This window comes from Chinchilla lanigera, unplaced genomic scaffold, assembly GCF_000276665.1.
Source record: "Chinchilla lanigera isolate Chin_1 unplaced genomic scaffold, ChiLan1.0 scaffold00015, whole genome shotgun sequence".
NCBI lineage: Eukaryota > Metazoa > Chordata > Mammalia > Rodentia > Chinchillidae > Chinchilla > Chinchilla lanigera.
Window position 1 is genome coordinate 8,076,443 of NW_004955416.1, and position 9,848 is coordinate 8,086,290.

The 9,848-nt window shown below is 42.0% G+C and overlaps 1 protein-coding gene across 1 annotated transcript in view; it reads right to left on the bottom strand.

Moving 5' to 3' along the window:
• Exd1 (exonuclease 3'-5' domain containing 1) overlaps positions 1-9,848 on the bottom strand; it is a gene marked incomplete in the record, with an annotated part of 57,715 nt that overhangs the window by 44,254 nt on the left and 3,613 nt on the right.

Genomic DNA, 9,848 nt, shown 5'->3' on the forward strand with positions numbered 1-9,848 from the left:
CTCAAATCATTTATTCTTAACCTAACTGGAGAGGGAATATAGAGAAATACTATATTTCATCAATTCTAAGATGCATATTTTTAAATAGCTCTAAAACTGGATGTGGCTTATAATAGAAGTACATTGAAGGAAAGTTGATGGAGAGAGAGAAGGAGGAGGGAGAAAGAGAAAAAAGCTGTGTGGTGGGGCAGGCCTGTAATCCCAACACTGTGGGAGGCTGAGACAGGAGGATCACAAGTGTTTGTCCACCCTGAGCAACTTAGTGATTTATGGAGACTCTATCAAAATAAAAAATAAAAAGGGGTGCAGATGTAGCTCAGTGGAAAGGCCCTTGGGTTTGATCCCCAGTTCCAAGAGAGTGGTGGGGACTCCACTTTTATACCACCATTATCACCATTATAAAAAGGTGTTCAAGGGACAAAGCGCATTTCTCAGTGGCACATTAATTTGGTGAGGTTTTCATCCCCTTCTAATTTTCTCTCAAAGAAATCTATCCAGCTGTAGGAAACTTGCAGGGGCGGGGGGATGAGACAGTCTCACTATGTAATTCCAGCTGGTCTTGAACTAGCTAGGTAGCCCATGCTGGCCTTGAACTTGAACTTGAGTTGATCCTCCTCCCTCAGCCTTCCTGGGATTACAGGCGTGCACCACTACATCCAGCTACAGAAACTGTTGTTTACAAGAACCGTTTCCTTTTTCTCCCTCATATCTTCCCTTCAGTGGGAATGCCATGCCCTGGGAGATCCTAGGTGTTCCATTGCCCTGTCCCTCCACCCTGAACGGATCTTTACCCTTCCCTGAAGGACAGGAGCGGAAAGCTTCTGAATTCTTGCCTGCAACCCCTACTCTCATCCTGTTTGACTTGTTTGAAGGGCACTGATCAGATGAGCTTCTATAGCTACTCTATCGAACAATAGACCTACTCCTACAAAAATAAGAACAGACTGTTTCCTGCAATCTCAAAATCCAAAAAGCGGGGCTGGGGATATAGCTCAGTGGCATAAGCATCTGCCTGGCAAGCGCAAGGTTGTGAGTTCAAACCCCAGTACCGCAAAAAAAAAAGCCGGGGGTGGGCGGTGGTGCATGCCTGTAAACCCAGCACTCGGGAGGCTGAGGCAGGAGGATCATTGCGAGTTCGAGACCAGCCTGGGCTACAAAGCGAGCTCAAGGCCAGCCTGAACTGCATAGGGAGACCCTGTCTCAAAAAAAGACACACACACAAAAAAATCCAAAAAGCTTTGAAAACCAAAATCTTATAACTCTTCCGGGCAAAAAACCTGACTGGACAAACCATACTCCTACTTTATTCCACTTTGTATAATAATCCACCTGTTTCTCTGGAGAAATGTGTTGTATTGCAGGGAGTTACCCAGACCCTCATGAGGCGTTATATAATATGAACAGTACACACCAGTGATGGCAAACCTACGGCAGGTGTACTGCAGTTGGCATGCACAGCCCTTTTGGTCAGCATGCGAGCCAAGTTGCCCCAGCAGCCAAGCATCAGATAACAATGCACATAGGATTACACACATGTGCACACATACCAGACTAACAGATGACCAGAGTGCTGCAAGTGCCGACCTCAAACTAATCAAGTATGAACCAAGGTTTGACAAATTGTTTTTGCTATTGCATGCATACAGTAGCAAAGATTAGATTAATTGTGCAAAAGTACACCAAAGGCCAGCTGACCATGCCTGTGATCCCAGCACTCAAGAGGCTAAGGCAAGAGGATTGCCATGAGTTCAAGTTCACCCTGGGCAACACCTAAGGCCAGCCTGAATTATAGAATGAGAAGCTGTCTCAAAAAAAAAAAAAAAAAGACATGCCCAAAGCAAACTTTTACCTTTTAATAAAAAGCTGTTTGTATCATTGAAAACTCTGTTACTGTGTTTTTCTTTTAAAACAGAAGATGTTAATGTGTGAGTTCTTTTTTATGAGACAAGGGCTTTATTATTATTATTTATTTATTTATTTTGGTGTTTTGAGACAGGGTCTTGCTATGTAGTTCAGGCTGGCCTTGAGCTCACTATGTAACCCAGGCTGGCCTCGAACTCACAGCAATTCTCCTGCCTCAGTCTCCTAAGTGCTGGGATTACAGGCATGCACCACCACACCCAGCTGAGTTGTTTTTTCTCAACTAAAATCTCAAGATTCAGGTTTAATTGCAGAGTTGGCTCTTTGCAATAAGTGGGTATGGGGTTGCACTTCGGGCACTTGATCTCTAAAAGGTCTACCATCATTGGTACATACTATGTGTTGTTTTCTAAAAATCTAGAACAATTGGGGATTCTGAGATATTTGGCTCCAAGTTTTCATAAAAGGGGTTGTGGACAGATGGTGAACCTGTGGGGTTTAAGTAGCTCACTGAGCAAGATGGTCTTAGTTACTTTTCCCATTGCTAAGACAAAATACTTGACACCCAAAGTTAAAGAAAGAAAGGTTGGGGCTGGGGATTTAGCTCAGTGGCAAAAGCGCCTGCCTTACAAGCACAAGGTTGTGAGTTCGGTTCCCAGTACCGGAGAAAAACAAAAAAACAAAAAAAAAAAGAAAGAAAGGTTTATAAAACTTACGGTTTGTAGAGGTTTCAGTCCATAGTCCTGGCTCCAACGCAGGGTGGCTTGGCAGAGGGGCATCACAGAGCAAAGATGGTCCCAGCAAGCACATTAGCCCTCTTTCTGTCCCTTATGTGTAACACTCACATCCTTAATCCTAGCCACAACTATGCCAAACTAATCAGTGGACTGATTTAGTCATCATACCACTTGCACCACACACTCCAGCCACCTCTGAAACAGAACCCACCAATGACTGCATGAGGCTTTGAGGGACATTTAGACACAAGCCATAACAGAGACAATCCTTTCATGTCCAGGTTCCTGACTGCCTGCTGGCCAGTTTTGGTGGTGGGTAGTAATAGACCTCACACTGTAAGACCAAAATGATGCCAATTCTGTATGACTATTCTGTTCCTAGAGCACCCACTGAAACAATCAAAGCAGGGCCAATTCTCTTTTTCTTTTTTTTTTTTTTACAGGAGGAGAGGTTTATTTTGACTCAGTTAGCTGGCTCCAAGGATAGATGGGATGGCAGAGGGGCATGGCAGAGAAAAAGCTGCTCACCCCAAGGCAGCTGGGAAGGAGAGAGCAAAGCAGGGCCAATTCTCAATTGCCAACTTTTTTTTTTTTTTTTTTTTTTTTTGGTACCAGGAATCAAACTCAAGACCTTGTGCTTGCCAGGCAGGCACTTGTGCCACTGGGCTATGTCCCTGGTTTAATTGCCAACTTTTAAAGAGTCTATAAATGCAATTATTAACTAAAGGTAAAACAACACCCTATTTTTTTTGTTTGTTTTTTGAGACAGGGTCTTGCTTTGTAGCTCAGGCTGGCCTTGAACTCATGGTGATCCTCCTGCCTCAGCCTTCTAAAGGATGGGGTTACAGGTGTGTGCCACCCTTCCCAGCCCTATTTTATTTTAAATACTGGAACAAAGAAGGGCAATGGGGTTTGGGACTGTAAATCCCAGTACCAGTACTCAGGGAAAAACACTCACCATTCACAATTTCATACCCAAAAAACATCTTCACTCCTGGGACGTTCTGGCCTGTCTCCACATTCTTCACTGTCAGAGAAAACAATTTTGCTTGGTTAACAAAAATCATTACTTTCTAAAACAGTAAGAAAACAGCCCACTCCTTTAAAATTGCCAAAATGTGAATTTTTATAAAAATCCCCAAATTATTTTTCCTGAAGAGTCAATAATAAATGACAAAGCTACAGCCTTGAAATAAGTAATATCAAGAATAGAGTATACCTTGGAAAGTTTCCAGAAACTTTTTAAAAGGGATAGCAGAGGTACATTTGCAATTTGCAATTCTCCTGACACTATTCTAAGACCTTAGAGCTAAGGAATACTTAACATATTTCTATTCCTTTTTACTCCATCTAATGCCAAGAAAAAAAAATGAAGGCACCTGACTACTCCTAGATCCACCCACTCCATGTCACGTTACATGCTCAAAGGTATCAGGAACTGTGCAACTCTTGGCTCTTCTGGAAGGAAGTTAGGGGAAATTTATTGTTTGTCTGGTTTTTTTCCGGTACCGGGAATCGAACTCATGACCTCACACTTGCCAGGCAGGCACTGTGCCGCTGAGCTAAATCCCCAGCCCCTGGGGGAAGTTTAGATGCCATGTCTATAATACACTGTCCTTTTTATAGATGGAAGGACTCATCAAATGTCGTTCAGCAACCTAAATAACTGAGTTCCATCCTTACTATTCCACATTGAGGTCAGAGATTACTGACTGCCTGTTCATCAAATCCAAACCAATCACTGCAGTCTTGTCTCACTTGACTCCTGCAAGAACTTTGACATATTACTCTCTCCCTTCCTCTTTGGCTTACCGGACACTCTTTATACTTAGTTCTCTCTGTACTAATTACTGAGAGTTGCCACGCTGAGCACTTAGGCCACGCCAGGCATCCTACTTGCCTGCATTCAATTCTCCGGTAACAGAAGACAGGCAATAGGTATCACAAATGATGAATTACTAGCTCAAGGTCATACTGCTACCAGGAGTGAAAACAGAGTTGAGACTCAGTTATGGGCCTCAGTTTTTGTTTTGCAGTGCTGGGGATGAAGTCCAGGTCCTTACACATGCTAGGCAAGAGCTGTACCACTGAGCTACCTCCACAGCATTTTATTATTATTTTAAATTTCGAGACAGGGTATCACTAAATTGCTCACGCTACACTTGAGTTGGTGACCCTCCTGTGCCATCACACCCAGCTGGCTTCCTGATTTGTTCCTTCTAGCGGCCTTTACTGTCTGTTTACATGTTCATGGTCCCTGAGGTTGTATCTTCCTTTTTCCTTCCTTCTCCCTGAATGATCTTATTCACCACTTCCCAGTTGTCCCTCAAACCATTATTCCTCCAGAATGGATTACTTCGCTGAGCTCCACTCATTTTTAACTAATAGCTGACTTACTGTAAGATTTTCAAACTGAATCACCTTCACCAACCAAAACACCTGTTTGTCCTCCTGTTTCTATGAATTACTAACAGCACTATACACCTAACCTCCTGAATCATAAACACAGAAATCCTTTTCCATTGTTCTTTGCTTATTATCTAAGTGATCACTAGGTCACTTACCTCAAATCCTACATTTCATCTCTAGAATCCATCTGTACTATTTGCCATGAATTGGTTCAGATCATTGTCTGAATAGTCTGTCTCTTCTCCCCATCCCTAGTTACCGTACCCTACTTCCATTTTTCCCTCACGCTGCTATTATAGTGATGTTATGCCCCACTTTGTCCAAACAGTATGTAAAATTAGTAAGAAACTGTAGAGAAATACATACAATCTCTTTAGGAATATTTTTACAACATAGCAAAATGAAATATTACTTTTGTCTATAAAATGAGCAAAAAACGAAGGAAAGATACGCACTTTTTAAAAACCCAATACTAAATTGGGCAGGGTAATGTATGCATATAAACTTATGAGGCTGGGGCAGGATTACAAATCTCATCCCAGCCTGGAGAATTCAGTAACTTAGTGAGACCCTGTCTCAAATTTTAAAAAAGGACAGGAGATATAGCTCAGGGCAAAGGCCCTAGGTTCCATCCTCAGCACAGGGAAAAAAATAATCCAATGCTAGATTATTTATTGTAATTCACTCATATATTACTACCGTATTTCCTCAAAAATAAGACTAGGTCTTATATTTTTTGCTCCAAAAGACTCAACAGGGTTTATTTTCAGGGGATTATTTTTTTCATGTGTAATAATCTAATTTATTCATCTACAACAATCTACACTTATGTACAAAAATCTACATTTATTCAAATACAAGCATGTCATCTTCTGGAATCGTCATAACTCCAAACCCTGAAGTCGTCTGAATTTCTTGCTACTCCATTTCTTATAGAATCCTTGGCCCCAATCTCTCAAGTCCAGCAGTAGAGCTCTCCCTAAATGAGCGCTTCCTGTCCATGTAGCTGCTCCTAGTGCGTTGGCAACACAGCTGTCAGTGATTTTTTTGTTTGTTTGGTTTTTTTTTTTTGGTTTTTCTCCAGTACCGGGAACCGAACTCACGACCTTGCACTTGCCAGGCAGGCGCTTTTGCCGCTGAGCTAAATCCCCAGCCCAGCTGTCAGTGATTTTATCCCATAAATTCTGCACCCAAGTCAAGACCTCTTGCAGGCTGGGCTTCAGAGTTTCCATTAAATCAAGTGTTAATTGAAGATTTATGAGGTAGGAGTGGTGACAAAAATAATGACAGTTAAGAATGATGGTCCACACAAAAGCAAAAAAAACTTGCAGGCATGAAAGTTCAGAAAACGCTTCTTTATTTCACACGAGTGCATTAAGTACATCCATTACAACACACAACATACTGAATTGTGAAGACTCGTATCAGACACAACCATGTCCATTTTTATCAAGTGCACACGTTATTCCTGCATTGTGCATATGCTCCATTTGATCATTCAGCAATAAGTCTCCAGTTCAATTTACAAATACTTCAAGTGTTAATGTCAATAATATTTACTTCTGTTTAATTATATACTATTTTTTATAATTCAGTATGCCTGTGGTGTGTTCCAATGGACATACTAAATGCATCCATCGGGCTGACGATCTTAACTGGGGCTTATTTTTGGGGTAAGGCGTACAAGGATCCTGAAAAATCGTGCTAGGGCTTATTTTCCACTAGGCTGGTGAAATACTGTAGCAACAAACTAAAAGGACATTAATTCTTTTGAAAGTTATTTGGAGACAGGCATCAAAAACATTTAAAGCTAGGCATGGTGACCACATCTATTATCCCAGCACTCTGGGAGTCTACGGCAGTAGGATTACAAATTCAAGCCTAGCCTAAAGACTTATGGAGACCCTGTTTCATGTGTTCGGTGTGTGTGTGTGTGTGTATGTGTGTAACATACTGGGGGTTGAATCCAAGACCTTCACACTGAACTATATCTCCAGTCCTTTTTAACTTTTTTTAAAATTTTGAGGCAGGATCTCACTAAGTCACTACGTAGCCCAGGCTGGGCTCAAACTTGAAGACCTCTTGCCTCAGCTCCCCCAGAGTGCTGGGATTACAGGGGTACACCAATATGCCTGGCTCAAGAAATTTTTAAAAAGCCAAGCGTGGTGGCACATGCCTGTAATCCCAGCACTTGGGAGGCTGTAGCTCAGTAATGGAGCCCTTGCATAACATGCGTGAAGCCCTGGGTTTGATCCCCAGCATAATGGAAAAAAAAAAACACTCCAAATATCTATGACTTTTAGCTAGTAATCTTCTTTGTAGCAATTATTTCTAAGAAAATAATTATAATTCCCAGTATTAAAACAGTTTTTAAAAAGTTGGACATGGTGACACATGCCTGTAATCCCAGCTGAGGCAGGAGAATTGCTGAAAAGTTTGAGGCCAGCCTATACTACATAACAAGACCTTGCTTCAAAGAATCAAAAAGAAAAAAGAAAAAAAAAAGTACCCAGCAAAACCCTGTCTCAAAGAACTTAAAAAAAAAAAAAGTTTTAAAAGCTTTTGGCCTTAAAATAGTCAATCATTAAATTGAAGATTTAAGTAAAAGAGAATATACTTTTCTTTTTTTGATTTTTGGCAGTGAGGATTGAACCCGGGGAGCAGTGAGCTAGATTCCCAACTCTTTATATATTTTGAGATGGGCTCTTGCTAATTTGCCCAGAGTAGTCTTAAACTTACTATTCTCCTGCCACAGCTTTCTAAGTACTGTACTGAGATAACAGGGGTATGCTAGCATGCCTGGTGAGAATATGCTTCTTACTAGGTTAATATAATAGCCTAAAAATAAAAAAGCCCTATTGTGGTGGCAGCCAGCCTAGACTACACAGTGAGACCCTGTCTCAAAACAAAAACAAAAATAAAGTAGCCAGTCACAATGGTGCCCACCTGAGTTCCAGCTACACAGGAGGCTGAGGTGGGGCAATCACTTGGACAAGGATTTTAACGCCGGCTTGAACAATGGCTCAGGACCACTGCTCAAACAAATTTAAAAATATAGTATGTATGACATAATTAATTGTCAACGATATAAAATCTATGTAATTAAAGTTTAAACATAAAAACACCAAACTATTTCACCTGGGCTGAACGCTGTAGGGAACAAGCTGCTTGCCTACTCAATGCCACTTATTCACGTGGGCAGCCTGCCCCATCTCCCCCGCAGGTAGTGGCAGCCTGCTGGACAGCCAGGACATGGCTTCAAGGGAAAGACTGAGAGACGCACCCTTCTCCCCCTTTCGTTATCTTCCAGTCTATAACTCCATCAGCTCTCACATGACCTACAGCTTTGCAGTTACGTATATGCTAAGGAGAGGGGCAGAAAGATCAAGTCTGGGATCCCTGCTGACTGCCAGCACCACAGCAGCCTACCTTCTTTTGTATGAGGAATCAACTCATTTGTTTAAGCCCAACTCTCTAGGTTTACTCTAGCAGCTGAGAGGACTGGTCCTGGCATAGCATGAAGCCAACCTGGAAATTGCTATGCCACCCTCTTAAAGAGTCTTCCAGATCATTCCTCTGCTTTCAGTGTAATGTCCAAACCCTAAATGTGAGGTCCTTCTGCCCTGTCCCCTGCTTACACCTCCAGACTCATCCCTCTTCACATCCTCACATAGAAACCTTCTTCGGATTTCTGAAGGTGCCAAGTTTCTAGGCCTCTACATATTTGGACATTCTATCACTTCTACTCAAAACAACGATCCTTGTAAAATGTGGCTCCAAAGCCAAGCATCATAGGAAAACTTGCGATAAGTGCGAATGCTTAGGCCCGTCCAGACTTGAGAATGAGAACTCTGGGAGCAGGGCCCAGCACGCTGTTTAAAGTGTGCTCAAGGTGATTCTGCTGTACGACGGAGTTTAAACATCACGTGCTTGAATAACCTTCCCCTCTGCCTCTGTGAATTCCTACACACGGGATGCAGTCCTCTGTCAGTTCCCCCTTTTGGGCCCTTCCCCAGCATCCTCACCCAAGCACTCCCAGATGAAAACGTGCAGGACTTTGCTTCCAAAGCACCTGGCTTCCCTCTATCAGAGATGATCAGTCTGTAACACTTCTCTGCATATTTTTCTCCTTATAGACTAAGATCTTTGAGGGCTGTGACCATGTTATTCTGATCTATATTCCTGGTACTAAGCATAGTACCTGGGGTATAAAACAACCAATAAAATAATACTTACTGAATTAATGTTGCAAAAGCCTGTTACAGTCTCATTCTAGTCCATGAAAGCCTATTTTCACTCAAAATATGGTCTAACAACAAAACTAATCTTTCAAATACCATCATAATTTGTTTCCATTATAAACTTGAAATTTATCATGCAAGGAAAACTACCCTAGCCAATCAATAATCTAGGTGAGTAGAAACTTTATATACTGGAACTTCCAAGATGGTGAACACCTGCCTGTGCTGGGAGGCTGGTATACCAGGGAGTATGTGGAAGGGCTGCACCTCTCTCCCACACTTTCCTATGTATCTTCGTATCTTCTCCTCCAGTTCTCTGTTCCTCAGTTGTTTCTTTCTTTCTTTCTTTTTTTTTTTTTAAGTTTATTTGAGACAGGGGCTTACTAGGTAGTTTAGGCTGGTCTTAAACTCACTATGTAGCCCAGGCTACCTGGTTTTGAACTCAAAGCAATCCTCCTGCCTCAGCCATCTGAGTGCTAGGAGTACAGGCAGGTGCCACAATACCTGGACAGTTGTGTCCTTTCTGAGAAACCAGAAGTGCAGCTGAGAGATGCAGACTACCCTGTGACCCATGAGAATGACAGATAGTGAGAGGTAGAAG